The sequence below is a fragment of the Lynx canadensis genome, chromosome E1 (assembly GCF_007474595.2).
Source record: "Lynx canadensis isolate LIC74 chromosome E1, mLynCan4.pri.v2, whole genome shotgun sequence".
NCBI classification, from domain to species: Eukaryota; Metazoa; Chordata; class Mammalia; order Carnivora; family Felidae; genus Lynx; species Lynx canadensis.
Window position 1 is genome coordinate 36,934,942 of NC_044316.2, and position 16,281 is coordinate 36,951,222.

Sequence of the window (16,281 nt, forward strand, 5' to 3'; positions counted from 1 at the left end):
ACCCTGCCCCCCACCCCCCACCCCCAGCCTGCAGAGACAGCAGGCCCCGGGCACCCCTATCCTGGATGACCTCCCCCAACACAGCATCCTCTGCCACTAGCCGCCTCCATCTCAGTGGGTTTGCGATGTGTCAGGGGATAAGTATCTGGAAAAAGGTGTCTTGGCTGAGCGGAGGATGGAGAAGGGGAGGCACGGGACGGAAGAGCCACAAGGGGTGAGAACAAGAGGCTAGAGGCAGGGATATCTGAAGGCAGAATAATTTAGGGCCGCGTGTCTGGAGAGGTGGTGACTAAGTTCTCTTCCTAGGTTGTCAGTTTCTCCTTGTATTTCTTTAAAACAACATAGCACAAGTTTTTTGTTTGTTTTTCCCCTCCTCGCCCCTGTTAAAATTAATGCATGTTCATTGTTGGACAGTTAGAAAGTAACAAAAAAGAGTAAAGCAAAAATACAAATGGCTTACAATCCATATCCCAGGGACTGACTTTCTTTCTTTCTTTCTTTCTTTCTTTCTTTCTTCTTTTTTAATTTTATTTTTAAGTAATCTTACGCCCAACATAGGGCTAGAACTCCCAACCCGGGGATCAAGAGTCAAAAACTCCACTGACTGAGCCTCCCAGGTGCCCCCAGGGACTATCTTTCAAAGATTAACATTTTCTTCCATAAATGTTACATGATCACACCGCATGTGGTTTTGCACCCTACATCAGGATCACATTCCCACATCCTTCAAAAACATGGTTTTTAAAGTATGTGGAATTTTCCATTGGAAAATAAGAGGCTTAGACTTATAACCTTTAAAATATATCATAATATAGCAATGAAAGTCCTTGAATCTTTGTCATCTGATTTTTTAGGCTAAATTACTGAAAACGGAATTATTAAGATCTAATGCAGTGGGTTTCAAGCCTGGCTGAACATTCCATTGCTCTGAGAACAGGTTTTACAAAGACCATGGCCAGAGTGGGGCCAGTTGTCACATGTTCAACTGACTGAGCCAGCCAGGTGCCCCTGGGCCTTGCTATTTCCAAAATGTTCCTCAGGGCGCTGGGCAGCTCAGTCGGTTAAACGTCTGACTTTGGCTCAGGTCATGATCTCAGGGTTCTTGAGTCCGAGCCCCGCATCTGACAGCTCAGAGCCTGAAGCCTGCTTTGGGTTCTGTGTCTCCCTCTCTCTCTCTGCTCCTACCCTGCTTGCATTGTCTCTCTCTCAAAATAAACTTAAAAAAAAAATGTACGTGATGGGAAAACGGCACATCAGGCAAACAACAGTGCCCCCCACCCTTTATACAAATAAACAAATAAAAGAATACATACTCATTATAAAACAAATCAATAGTATATACAAAACAATATAACAAGCAATATAATAGTATAGTATAATACAGTGTACCTGGAAAGCGATAGATTCAGGCAGCTGAAAACTGAGCCCATTACTGTTGAAACGAGACCACAATTTCAACCATTATCAGAATTGCATTTTGAACACTGGGTTTTGTGAGAAGGAGTGAAGGTGGACCACAAAGGTTTTGGGGAGAGCACCAAAAAAAAAACAAAAACAAAAACAAAAACAAAAACAAGCTGTACTACTTCTGGCAAAAGCTAACACTCGCTTGGCTAGTGCTATGAACTGAATGTTTATGTTCCTTCTCACCAAAATCCATATGTTGAAACCCAATCCCCAATGTGATGGTATTAGGAAGTGGGGAGGGGTTAGCCCCTGGCTGGTTCAGTCAGCAGAGCGTGTGATTCTTGATCTCAGAGTACTGAGATGGGGCTCCACTTTGGGTGTAGAGATTACTCAAAAAAAAGAAGAAGGAGGAGGAAGAGGAGGAGGAGGAGAAGGAGAAGGAGAGGAAGAGGAAGAGAGAGGAAGAAGAAGGAGAAGGGCCTTTGAGAGGTGATTAGGTGGTAAGGGTGGAGTCCTCATAAATAGGATTCGTGCCCTTAGAAAAGAAACCTCACTGGGGCGCCTGGGTGGCGCAGTCGGTTAAGCGTACGACTTCAGCCAGGTCACGATCTCGCGGTCCGGGAGTTCGAGCCCCGCGTCAGGCTCTGGGCTGATGGCTCAGAGCCTGGAGCCTGCTTCCGATTCTGTGTCTCCCTGTCTCTCGGCCCCTCCCCCGTTCATGCTCTGTCTCTCTCTGTCCCAAAAATAAATAAACGTTGAAAAAAAAAATTAAAAAAAAAAAAAAAAAAAAGAAACCTCAGGGCCGCTTGGGTGGCTCAGTTTGTCAAGCGTCTGACTTTGGCTCAGGTCATGATCTCACGGTTCCTGAGTTCAAGCCCCGCATCAGGCTCTGTGCTGACAGTGTGGAGCCTGCTTGGGATTCTCTCTCCCTCTCTCTCTGCCACTCCCGTGGCTTGCACTCTCTCTGTCTCTCTCAAAATAATCAAATAAACTTAAAAAAAAAAAACAACAATGCTGCAATAAATGTCTGTTCCTCATTTGTGCTTTTATATGGATAGTTTCAAGATTGGGATGCCAGAGTCAAAGTGTACTTCTCTCCATGAGTGAGTGAGAGGCAGGGGTGAAGCTTCAAAGCCTGAGGGGCCTAGTGGGAATGAGTGCTGCTGGGGACAGCAGCAGAGCTCTCCTTTGTCACCCCTCAACCCCCACCCCACTCCCCAACCCCCCGCCTTGGAGAAAGTCAAGCCTCTTCCCTATTGCCTGTCTTACCCTAGTCAGGCCCAGAAATTTTAGTAACACTGACAATTAGTACATTTGCTGCAATTAAAGTAACATTCGTAACGTTTTAGCGCTTCTGTAGAATATAAAATTTTACATCACTATGACCCCAGCAAGGAAAAATAAATGCACTAAATGGAAAGAAATGACCTAAAAGGCAGCGTTTATCATGGTCTTTGGCGGCAGGAACATGAATGGTCATTTTCTCTTCTATGCATCTCCACATTTTTCTTTTTTTTTTTTCAACGTTTATTTATTTATTTTTTTGGGACAGAGAGAGACAGAGCATGAACGGGGGAGGGGCCGAGAGACAGGGAGACACAGAATCGGAAGCAGGCTCCAGGCTCTGAGCCATCAGCCCAGAGCCTGACGCGGGGCTCGAACTCCCGGACCACGAGATCGTGACCTGGCTGAAGTCGTACGCTTAACCGACTGCGCCACCCAGGCGCCCCCACATTTTTCTATATATTAAGAGAATCAGGTTATGTTTTAAACCATGGAATAAATGAAAAGTTGTAGGCAACTTTATAATGGAGACTTTGAGCTGTTACCAACAGAAGCCACAGGTCAATGTTGGCATCACTAAGAATGGGACAGTCTGACATAATGTGCCTTGTGGGGACATGTGATGTGAGGTACTTAGCGCCACCACTCAGCACCACCGAAATATCCTTATCCAATAGAAAAGTTAAACATTAATCGCCTTTTTTCTTTAAGTTTATTTATTTTGAGAGAAAGAGAGAGAGAGAGAGAGAGAGCAAGCAGGGGAGGGGTAAAGAGCCAGACGTGGGTCTCAAACTCATGAAATGAGAGATTATGACCTGACCCGAAATCAAGATTCCCACCCTTAACCTATGGAGCCACCCAGGTACCCCACTCATCAAACCTTTAGATCTAATTTCATGTTCACAGGAAATACAGAAATAAGGGACAAGTTCAGTACCATCACAAAGTCACAGACAAATCTAGAATATGGGACATTGTATAGGAAAACCAGCCTGATGTCTTTAACAAGATAATAGTATGAAGAAGCGTGAGAGCAAGGAATACTCTCAATTAAAAGTGTGTGGACTTAGGGTGCCTGGCTGGCTCAGTTGGTGGAGCATGAGACTTGATCTCAGGGTCATGAGTTCAAGCCCTACATTGGGTGTAGGGCTTAAATAAATAAACTTAAAAAAAAAAAGACTATTTATCACCTCCAAAAAATTAATTTAAAAAATAAATACATAAAATAAAAGTGTGTGGACTTGACCAGACCCAGATTCAAATGGGCCAACTGCAAAAAGACATTTTTGGAAAATTTGGAAAATCGGGAAAGAAACGGACTAGGTGTTAGGTGGTTAGGTGATATCAAAAAGTTATTATTATTATTATTATTTTAGACATCATAATGGCAATGCAGTTTTGAAAAAACAGTCCATATGTTAGAAATGTAGGGTTGAAAGATGTAAGTTCTGGAGTTTAAAACAATAATAACAGTGGGGGGGCCTGGGTGGCTCAGTTGATTGAGTGTCTGACTTTGGCTCAGGTCATGATCTCGCATCCGTGAGACAGAGAGAGAGCACGAACGGGGGAGGAGAAGAGAGAGAGGGAGACACAGAATAGGAAGCAGGCTCCAGGCTCCGCGCTGTCAGCACAGAGCCCGACACGGGGCTCGAACCCACGAACTGTGAGATCATGACCTGAGCTGAAGTCAGACTCTCAACCGAACAAGCCACCCAGGTGCCCCTATATGGTCTGTTTTATAATTTCATAATGAAAACATTTTAAATTATTTTTAAAGGTTTTTTTTTTTTTTTTAAGTAGGCTCCATGCCTAACGTGGAGCTCAAACTCACAACCCAAGATCAAGAGTCACACACCCCACCCACTGACCCAGCTGGGCGCCCCTATACGTGAAAAATTTGTCCAACAGGTGGTTACATCATGCAGGTCACAAATAGCTAGTGGGTATCCTGGGATAAAATTTCCAGGAACACCGTCCTACATGATGCAAAAATTGCTTATTTTCTTTTTTTTTTTTATTTTTTTAACGTTTTATTTATTTTTGAGACAGAGAGAGACAGAGCATGAACCGGGGAGGGTCAGAGAGAGAGGGAGACACAGAATCTGAAGCAGGCTCCAGGCTCTGAGCTGTCAGCACAGAGCCCGACGCGGGGCTCGAACCCACGGACCGTGAGATCATGACCTGAGCCGAAGTCGGATGCTTAACCGACTGAGCCACCCAGGCGCCCCCAAAATTGCTTATTTTAAGTAGCTCAGATGAAAGTGCTCAAATGGTTAGTTTCAGTGGTGAAAACAAGAAGCATGATACCAAAGGAACAATTTGGATCAGTTTCATAAAACAGGAAAGCGACAAAGCAGTATTTCTAAATGTCTGTAATACCTTGCCTTATTCTGTGTAGTGTCTTTCAATAAAAAAGTGTAGTGAACCTAGCAATAGAAATTATGAAGCTACTTTAAAAATGTATATGGAGGGGCGCCTGGGTGGCTCGGTTGGTTGAGCGTATGACTCTTGATTGCAGCTCAGATCGTGATCCCGGGGTTGTGGAATCGAGCCCAAAGTTGGGCTCTGCACTGGGCTTGAAGCCTGCTTGAGATTCTCTCTTTCCCTCTGCCCCTGTTCTTTTCCCCCCTTTGCTCTCACTCTCTCAAATAAATAAAATGAAAAAAAAAATGTAATGCGTATGGAATGGTTTTGAGATAAAGACTACAGATTGAATATATGCACATATTTTTCTCCTTGCCAAAGCATTGCTAAAGGAAATGAAATGGATTTATTTTAGCAATATTTGATTATCATACAAATTTACTCTTTTTAGATACAGTTCTGTTTTTTTTTAATTTATTTTTAAATTTATTTTGAGAGAGATAGAGAGTGAGGGGGGAAGGGGCAGAGAGAGAGGGAAGAATCCCAAGCAGGCTCTGTGCTGTCAGCACAGAACCCCATGCGAGGCTCAAACTCACAAACCGTAAGATCATGACCTGAGCTGAAATCAAGTCAGATGCTTAACCGACTGAGCCACCCAGGTGCCCGCAGTTCTATTATTTTTGACAAATGCATACGGTTGTGAAACCACCACCACTGTCACCTCCCAGAATTCTGTGTGTTTATGTTGTCAGTTTCCCCCCAGCCCCCAACAGCCACTGATCTGTTTTATGTCCCTATAGTTTTGCCCAATAGTTATCCCGAATGTCATATAAATGGAATCATACAATATATAGCCTTTCGAGCCTGGCTTCTTGCATTTAACCATAATGCGTTTGAGATTCATGCGATTGCATATATCTACAGTCGATTTCTTTCTGTTGCTGGGAAGTTTTCCCTTGTATGGGTGTGTCATAATTTGTTTATTTATTCACCAGCTGAAGAGCATTTGGGTTATTTCCAGTTCTTGGCAATTGTGGATGAAGCCACCATAGATATCCTTGTACAGATATTTGTGTGGACTTAAACTTTCTCTTCACTTGGATAAATACTGAGGGGTGGAATTGCTGAACCTTACACTAGGTGGGTGTGTGCTTAGCTTTACAAAAAATTGTTAAGTATATGTTTAATCTTATTAGAAACTGCCAAACTGTGGTTTTTAGCTATTTTATTTATTTGTTTTTGTTTATTTTTGAGAGAGTGCAAGCAGGGGAGGGGCAGAGAGAGGGGGACAGAGGATCCAAAGTGGGCTTTTGCGCTGAGAGCAGCCAGCCCGATATGGGGCTTGAACCCATGAACCACGAGATCATGACCTGGGCCATCCATAGTGGGATGCTCAACCAACTAAGCCACCCAGGTGCCCCTGTTTTTAGCTATTTTAATAGACATGTTAGTGGTATCTCATTGTGGCTTTTTAAATTTGCATTTCTCTAAAGAGTAATGATCTGCGAATTTTTTCATGTGTTTGTTATCATGAATATATCTCCCTTACGGAAGCACCTGTTCTTGGCCCTTTTATTATTAGGCTGTTTGTTTTCTTATTATTGAGTTTGGAGACTTATTTACATATTCTAGGTCCAAAGCCCTTATCAGATACATGTTTTGCAAATATTATCTCTCAGCCTATGGCTTATCCTTTTTTTCTCTTAACAGTGTCATCTGAACAGCGTAGGTTTTTAGTTTTGATGAAATCCAGTTTTATCAATTTTTTTTTCCTCTTATGGATCATGCTTTTGGTGTAGTGTTAAGAAGATTTCTGCCTAACCTAAAATCAAAAATATTGTCTCCTGTGTTTTCTAGAAGTTTTATAGTTTTACACTTAGGTCTATGATCCGTTTTGAGCTAATCTTTTTAGTAAGTCTCTTTAGAGAGATTAAAAATAAGGAAAAAAATAGATTTTACTGTCACTTTCATTTTTACCGTCACCACCACACTTGATTTCTTTAGGTGGAGCCAAGTTTCTGTCTGTTTATCACATCCAAAGGGACATTTACAGGCATTAAAAGACAAGCATGGTGACTGAGATAGGACACAGGATCCACAAAATGTTGGAAGCTGGAAACAAAAATGGTGAGTGATAACTGACCTGAAGAAGCTGCCTGTGAACCTAGTAGTGGAAAAAGCCTAGGGCAACCCTGAGTTTTACATGGTTCCCTCTGGTATGGAAGGTGCCAGATACGTCTGGAAATGGGGGAGAAGGTAAGGTTGGAAAAAAAAGGGGGGGAGGAAGGAGGGTTATTTAAGATCCTGTTTAAGAAACAGGTTCGTCCTCAGACGCTTCCCATTCAACACAGCTGAGCAACCTTCCTTTCCGATTCCCCAAAGAAAACTGGGGATTTATCTGATGGAGAGGTTAGAATACATGGTCTCTGAGCCACAAGATGTCAGGTGTAGCTAAGGGCAGGACCACTGTTCAACAACCAGGAGGATAAGGGATGTTTACATAAGTTAAATTTTAAGACCACCTTCCCAAACCTCTTCTTCCACTTAGTGCCCAGACTCCGGCCATGACGCTTCAGCCCCATGGGCGAGAGGTCAAGGGCTCCTTCTTAGAGAGTCCAACTAGCTCATGAGGAAAGACGCACAAAAGATCCAGCCTGACTTCTACACGAGTCCACTGGAGATAAGCCCACTCATGAACTCAGCTATTCCAATACGTTTTTAGTGCCCCATTCTCAAACATAAGCAGAAAAGGTCACTCCCTCTCTGCCCCCCTGGTAACAAGGCTTTCCCAAGTGATAGCCCATCACCAAATGTGGATTTTGAACATTTCAGGTTGGAGCGGACCACAAGCTTTCAGCAGAGATCTCTTCAGCGAAGATAAAATAGATTCATATCAAAGCACAGCATCACAAAACGCAAATACTAGTGATCCAGAAAAGACCCTACAAGCTTCCCGAGAGAGAGAAAAAAAGTTCACATATGAAAGATCAAAAATCAGAAAGGTTTAGACCTCTCAGGAGCAACACTGGAAATTGGAAGACCGTGAACCATAACTTCTCTGAGGGAAAGTTATTTCTTAGAATTTTGTAGCCAAGAAAACTAGTAGTTTCGTGTGAACCAAATGAAAAAATTCAAGATGTGCAAATCCTGAAAACACTTACCTGCCACACAGCCCTTCTCAGGAAGCTACTGGAACATATCCTCTACCAAAATGAGAACAGAAGCCAAGAAAGAAAAGACACAGGACACAGGAATCAGAAATCCAATTCAAGAGAGACGCCAAAGGACTCCCCAGGGTGAGAGTGGGCTGCAGGTGTAGATAGCTCCCCCACCCCCTGGCTGGCTCAGCCCGCAGAGGATGTGATTCTTGATGTTGGGGTTGTGAGTTTGAACCCCAGATTGGGTGTGGAGATTACTTTTTAAAAATTGTTCAGAAAAGGAGTATTCATAGAGTTCTATGAGTTTCAGTTGTGAATAGGGTTTTACATGGTCCCCCTAATGTAAACATGGAATATTGATCTAGCATATCATATTTCCAGCCATACTTAAGATCTAATTCTATTGCAAATGTGTGGGGAAGTGGGCATGTTCATGAGACAGGGATGGGAGGTTATAAATCCTTATCATCCATGCTGGGAAGTAGATAATGTCCCCAAGTTGAAAAATGAATAAGCAGCTATATAAACATGTTATTTTGAGCCAAAAAAAGATCAAAGGGGGTTGCCTCTGAAGAACAAATAAAGGGGGCTGTGGGACGCTAACACTTTTCATAACAAGCCTTCTGGAATAATTTAGCTCTTTAAACTACTGTGTGATAAAAGTTAGAAAGGAGAGCTAAATTTTAAAAATTAAATGGTGGAGATTTGTGTTTATTGACCAGGAAGCATTTCTATGATTTACTCTTGAGTAAGAAAAGCAAATTTCGTAAGTAATGTCAATTGTATGATCCAATATTCATTATTATAAAGTGAAAAGAAAAAATCATGACTCTGGGTATATATTTTTATGTTTCTAGAAGCATAACGAATGGTATGCAAGGGTACACATTAAACTCTAAACAGTGGTTGTGTCAGTGGGATGGAAGAGAGGGAAATTATTATGATGCCTTTTGCATTGTTTGACATGTTATTATGAACAGATATGCGTATTACTTTTGTAACAAAAAATGTTAACAGCATCTTTGCAACTTGACAATGTGATTCTAAATGTTACTGGTATTCTAGAAGAATAAGCACACGAGACCATATAAGAAAAAAAATTGAAAAATACTTTTTATTTTTTTTAATGTTTATTTATTTTTGAGAGACAGAGACAGAGCATGAGCAGGGGAAGGGAAGAGAGAGAGGGAGACACAGAATCCGAAGCAGGCTCTAGGTTGTCAGCACAGAGCCCGACCCGGGGCTCGAACTCACAAACCGTGAGATCATGACCTGAGCGCAAGTCGGACGCTTAACCGACCGAGTCACCCAGGCGCCCCTGAAAAATACTTTAAAAAATTTTTTTTAAGTTTATTTATTTAAAAAATATATTTAATCTTTATTTATTTTTGAGAGAGAGAGAAAGACAGAATACGAGCAGGGGAGGAACAGAGAGAGAGGGAGACACAGAATTCGAAGCAGGCTCCAGGCTTTAAGCTGTCAGCACAGAGCCTGATGCGGGGCTTGAACTCACAAACTGTGAGATCATGACCCGAGCCCAAATCAAGAGTTGGGTGGTTAACTGAGCCATCCAGGTGCCCCTGAAAAATAGTTTTTTTGCCCCCAACGAACGTTTAATTCCCAGGCCTTCTGCGTGTGATGTTATCTTGCTCCCTGTTTCGGTCTTTCTCTGCGGTTTAACAAACTACCCGAAACTAAGTGGCTTGAAACAACTATCTGCTCATGGTTCTGTATTCTTGGCAGGCGCAGTGGGTGGTTCTGTCGGTCTTGCTGGTGGCCCATATAGCTGCATTCAGCTGGCGGGTCAGCTGAGGTGGGGTCAGCCGGGACAGTCAAGCTTCTCTCTCTCCATGTAGTCTAAGGGCCTGTGTGTTCCGTCTCTCTACTTCATCTGGCCAGCAGGGTACCCGGACTTCTTAAATGGTGATTCAGAGCTGCCAAGAGCACAGAGAACATAAGATTTAAACCCGGAACTGGCACACTTCTGCCTCCATGCCCCAACTGAAGCAGGTCATAGGCCAGCCCAGGGCCAACGTGAGAGGGGACCACCAAGGACACGGACATCAGGAGGCGTGGGTCGTTGGGACCTGCCCACGTGTCTCACTGCCGGTCATCCTAATTGAACTAATTGTACTTCTTCACAATGTCTCATGTTTGCTCAGTTAACTCTTAGGACGTTAGAGCTTCCACTGGGAGGACGGTGCGCCGCCAGAAGGGATGAGCTGGGAGTTCGTCTTCTGTGCGCGAGGACATCTAGATCCTTCCTTCCCAGTCATGGGGCCCACCCTCTGTGAAAACATTTCTGCGAGTGTCACTCACGCCTGCTGCTCAGCAGCAGTGACTGAGGGGGAAGCCAGGCACCGCTCCCTGCTCCAGAGGCAGCCACCCTGACTCGTGCTCCAGAACAGTCTTCTACAGAAATGTGTGTTGTGATTTTCTTCCTCGGGAAGGCCGTTCTTGACCGATCTCCGTATTATAGGAATTCTTCGGCATTTCTGTTTTTGACATAGTATGAAGCAGGCACCCCACCTTTCCTGTCGGTCTGTGGGGTTTGGTGTGAAAGGAGCAGAAGCGTGCTTAATCTACCATGCCGGTGCAAATCCAACGCACAGGTTTGCCATAACATGTGTGATCAGGTTCCTCCACAAAGCCCTGGCTACAGGGACCCCTGGGGCAGTCCGTTTCTCAGCCACATCTGGCCCAGCCTTGAATCCTGACCCCTCCTCCCACTCTCCCTCAGGAGCCGACAGAGATGTCTAAGAGGATGGTGATACTGACCAGAATATAAACTCTGGGGTGCCAGGGGCGCCTGCGTGGCTCAGTCGGTTGGGCATGAGGTCGGAGGGCATAAGACTTCGACTCAGGTCATGATCTTGCAGTTCGGGAGTTCGAGCCCCACGTCGGGTTCTGTGCTGACAGCTCAGAGTCTGGAGCCTGCTTGGGATTCTGTGTCTCCCTCTCTCCCTGTCCCACTCCTGCTCGTGCTCTGTCTCTCTCTCTCAGAATTAAATAAGCATTTAAAAAAAGATTTTTTTTTTTTTTTAAATCTGGGGTGCCCAACAAGCAGGAAGTGCGCTTTAGGAGACACAAGACTGAAGATCTTCGAAGCCTGGCCAGTGCTCCGATCTGCTGTCCAGCACGCCTCCCCATCAGGCTCCCATTCCCGCTGGTGGTCAGGCAGGGGTACCCAACCCCGGCTTCAACACAGTGCGCTCCACGGAGAAAACACAACATCCTTCCTCCCAATATCCTAGTTTGTCCTCTCCCTAGTTAAGGAGCCTCGGGCCGCGGGAGCTCCGGCCCCACCCACCTCACACGCACCGGGAAACCTGGCAAAAAGGGGCCAGAAGGTCCTCGAGGCCAGGAAGTCCAGGCTGACAAAGTTGAAGGTCCGGAGGGCGGAAAGGGGCCCGCGCTCCCAGGCATCGCCTTCAGCGCGCGCTCCCGCACCGACCCCGGGAGCGGGGGCGGGCTGGCGGGCTGGCGGGTGGCCGGGGAGCGAGCTGACCACCGGCTTCTCGGGAGCCCGGGGACCGGAGCCGCGCCGCCCAGCCCGGCGATCGGCTGCAGCGGGCCCGGTGGCCGCGGGGCGGAGCCCGAGGACCGGAGACGCGCGTGCGCGGGGCCTCGGCCGCGGGGTGGGAGCCAGCGCGCCGCGTCCTCGGTCGCCTCTGCCCCGAGCTGCGCTGCCGGGCTCGGGACGCGTCCCCAGATCCCGTGGCCCCGCCGCGGGGGAGCCCGCCTGGGACGCGGGACGCGGGACGCGAGGGCGCGGGGAGCCCGGGCTCCGGGGCGGGACCGAGGGGGCCGGAGTCATCTGCGCACACCAAGGCGGGTCACCTCCCCAGCACGGGCACCCGGGACCCTGCCCCCCAGCCTGCACCCCCCACCCCCCTGCAGAGACGGCAGGCCCAGGGCACCCCTACCTACCGCTGGGAGTGACCGAGGCGGGTGGGGAGACCATAGGAGGACACGGAAAAGGCACCTCAGGCGCCACAAATTAAAAGGACGACGGGGCAAGAGGCGGTTGGATTAGGGGAGCGGGGACTTTGGAAGAAAAGGGCGGTGGGGTCGGTGGGAGGCGTTGGAGGCGCGAGCCACTGCAAACATCATTTTATGGAGGGTCTGTGGACCCTTTCCGGGCTTCAATTCTCTTTGCGTGCATTTGATTAAATCGCTGCTGGTTGTTTCTTGCAGATAAAAGTGATGCGAATCGATTGTAGAAAGTCTGAGAATTTGCAACACAATTCAGAAAATTAGAAATGGCTCCTAATGTTATCATCCAGGGACAGTCATCTGTAAGCAAACTGTATGTAAATGTGTATCCTGCTTTTAAGCTGTAGCGTTCTATCAAGGTCGCTTTCCCATACCCTCAAATAATTTGTGAAAGCATTTTTGAAGTTGTATCATATTTCAGTGGAAGAGGACAGGCCCACTCGTTCAGCCAATTCTTTATTTGCTGGAAGGTTAGGCTGTCAATCTCTAAATAGTCTTCCCAGGCTGCAGCCAACATCTTGGCACAAGAGTCTGTGCCAACACATGCTTCGTCTTTAGGATCAGAACTAAGAGTAGAATCATTGAGTGAATATACAAATTCTTTTTCTCAAATTTATTTGAATTCTAAAAGAAGTACCAGGTCCTTGCAGAAGATTAAAGCAGTCCTCAGGATACAAGAGAGAACACTGAGCTCCTACCCCCACTCTGTCTGGCTGCCCTCAGGTGACACTCACTGTTCCAAGCTTTTTTTTTTTTTTTTTTTTTTAATGTTTTATTTATTTCTGAGAGAGGTGGGGGAGAGAAAGAGCAGTGGAAGGGCAGAGAGAGAGGGAGACACAAAATCCGAAGCAGGCTCCAGGCTCTGAGCTGTCAGTACAGAGCCCGATGTGGAGCTAGAACTCGTGAACCCGGAAATCATGACCTGAGCTGAAGTCGGAGCCACCCAGACACCCCCACGGCTCAAACTTTTGTACTGAAGGTTCGAGATTTTCCCATAGGCACTGAGAGAGAAACATACCCTAAGGTGAATACGTGTATATCATAGGGGAACAGCAAATCACACAACCAAAGCTCAGATTTGTTTGAAATCAAATAAATCACTGTAAGAAAAATACATATTCCCGGTAGACAAAACCAGCTAATCAAATAACATCAGGAAACGATGTCGGGACTGAGGGCCTGGTCTTGTCTCCCACTGTCCCCATGTCTGCTTTGGTGGTCACAGGGATAAAAACCTGGCGCACTCCCTGTGAGTGGAAAGCCCTCAGACCCTTGAGGTTGGGAGGCCCCAGAGTGGGTTGGTGCAGGTTGAATGGGAGCCCTGATGCCAGTGCCATTACAGCCCATGATTCTGGAGGACAGGGGCCCAAGGGCCCGAGGAAGGAGTGGCCTATTTGGTGGGACCTGGAGCAAAGACTTGAGGTCTTCAGCTTACCTGGGAGCCTAGCCTTCCAAGCCAAGAGGTGTCTTCCCTGCCCAGATCTGGCCATCCCTGACTCCCACGGCCCTGTTGGATTGAAGAGCTCCCCTCCATAAGGCTGGGGGGTAACTGCCTCTCCTTTCACCCTCCCTGGTAGTATGAGAGCCTGGAGGCTTCCTCCACTTCCCCCAGACAGAAAGACACTCTTGACGCTAGCCCTCAGAGCTGAGCTGAGAGAAACCACAGGGTTTGATGCATGTGGGCAAAGAAAGGTTACAGATCATTTGAGATGAGCCAGAAGTCTGAGAGATCATGTAGCAGGGTCCTGGGGAAGGCCGAAGCATTGGGTCACCAATAAAGGGGACCCCCAGGCTCTCGCACCCTGAACTGACCTCAGGATCTGCATCAAGGAACCAGGATGGAAGCAGATGTCCAGTAGCTCAGCCAGGGGCTACCCAGCACCCTGTGCTTTGAGTGTTGGTGCAGGTGGGCCCACATTCAACAGGCAAGTCTGGGCTTCTAACATGGTGGGGGTGGCAACTGTCGGTGTCTGTGTCTGTGTCTATGCAAGGAGTGCCCATCTTCTCCCAGGCCTCACTGCATATAGGACAGCGCCCTCCCACAGGCCTTTCCAAGGGCCTGGCTCTGGACCAGTGGAGAGCTGAGTAGGGTGCCTCGGGTCTCATTCCCTCTGCCAGTACAGAAGGCAATGTCCTGCGAAGCCCTCTCAGCCCCGGCTCTGACTACACCCCAACCTATCCTTCAGGCCAGAAATCCTCGTAGAAGCCTACACTGAATCCCCTTCTCCACTAGGTCCCCGGTGTCCCTGCCTGGCCCTGTTCCATCACAGATGGGACAACATCATCTCTGGTCTCAGGGATGGCAGGGCCCTGCCACCCAGGTCTTATATTCTGGTGAGGTGCCAAGATGGGTAACAATACAGAAAGACGGATTCGTCCCGGGTGTGGGGAGAGAACCTTGGCCTGGGAGTCAGGTGCCTTGATTTTATACTTTTGTCTTTGTAAAAGGGGGCAATAGTGTTCACCATGTAGACTGTTACAAGGATTGGAAACAGCAAGTCATGTAAGGTACTTCAGCCCCTCCCCAGTGAGTTCCTTTTCTGGAATGTTTTTCCACCTCCTACTTAAGGGACTTTTAGATGATGCCTATGACAGTGCTTGCAGAGATGTGTTTCTCACACTGCCTATTGACGGTCGTGGGTCTGATGAGGTGGGCTCCCTCCCTCCTTAGATCTGAGGGCAGAGTTGACATCCCCTCAGTGAACCCCTAGGGTCCCCCCCCCACAACGAGGCACATGAAAGGGCATGTGATGAAAAGTCTCAGTCTGTGCCTAAATTAAGTGCTCAGGTGTTCATCATTATCATAACAATTGTGTTTTTTCTTTCCTAATATTATTTGATTAGCTGGTTTTGTCTACCGGGAATATGTATTTTTCTTACAGTGATTTATTTGATTTCAAACAAATCTGAGCTTTGGTTGTGTGATTTGCTGTTCCCCTATGATATACACGTATTCACCTTAGGGTATGTTTCTCTCTCAGTGCCTATGGGAAAATCTCGAACCTTCAGTACAAAAGTTTGAGCCGTGGGGGTGTCTGGGTGGCTCCGACTTCAGCTCAGGTCATGATTTCCGGGTTCACGAGTTCTAGCTCCACATCGGGCTCTGTACTGACAGCTCAGAGCCTGGAGCCTGCTTCGGATTTTGTGTCTCCCTCTCTCTCTGCCCTTCCACTGCTCTTTCTCTCCCCCACCTCTCTCAGAAATAAATAAAACATTAAAAAAAAAAAAAAAAAAAAAAAAGCTTGGAACAGTGAGTGTCACCTGAGGGCAGCCAGACAGAGTGGGGGTAGGAGCTCAGTGTTCTCTCTTGTATCCTGAGGACTGCTTTAATCTTCTGCAAGGACCTGGTACTTCTTTTAGAATTCAAATAAATTTGAGAAAAAGAATTTGTATATTCACTCAATGATTCTACTCTTAGTTCTGATCCTAAAGACGAAGCATGTGTTGGCACAGACTCTTGTGCCAAGATGTTGGCTGCAGCCTGGGAAGACTATTTAGAGATTGACAGCCTAACCTTCCAGCAAATAAAGAATTGGCTGAACGAGTGGGCCTGTCCTCTTCCACTGAAATATGATACAACTTCAAAAATGCTTTCACAAATTATTTGAGGGTATGGGAAAGCGACCTTGATAGAACGCTACAGCTTAAAAGCAGGATACACATTTACATACAGTTTGCTTACAGATGACTGTCCCTGGATGATAACATTAGGAGCCATTTCTAATTTTCTGAATTGTGTTGCAAATTCTCAGACTTTCTACAATCGATTCGCATCACTTTTATCTGCAAGAAACAACCAGCAGCGATTTAATCAAATGCACGCAAAGAGAATTGAAGCCCGGAAAGGGTCCACAGACCCTCCATAAAATGATGTTTGCAGTGGCTCGCGCCTCCAACGCCTCCCACCGACCCCACCGCCCTTTTCTTCCAAAGTCCCCGCTCCCCTAATCCAACCGCCTCTTGCCCCGTCGTCCTTTTAATTTGTGGCGCCTGAGGTGCCTTTTCCGTGTCCTCCTATGGTCTCCCCACCCGCCTCGGTCACTCCCAGCGGTAGGTAGGGGTGCCCTGGGCC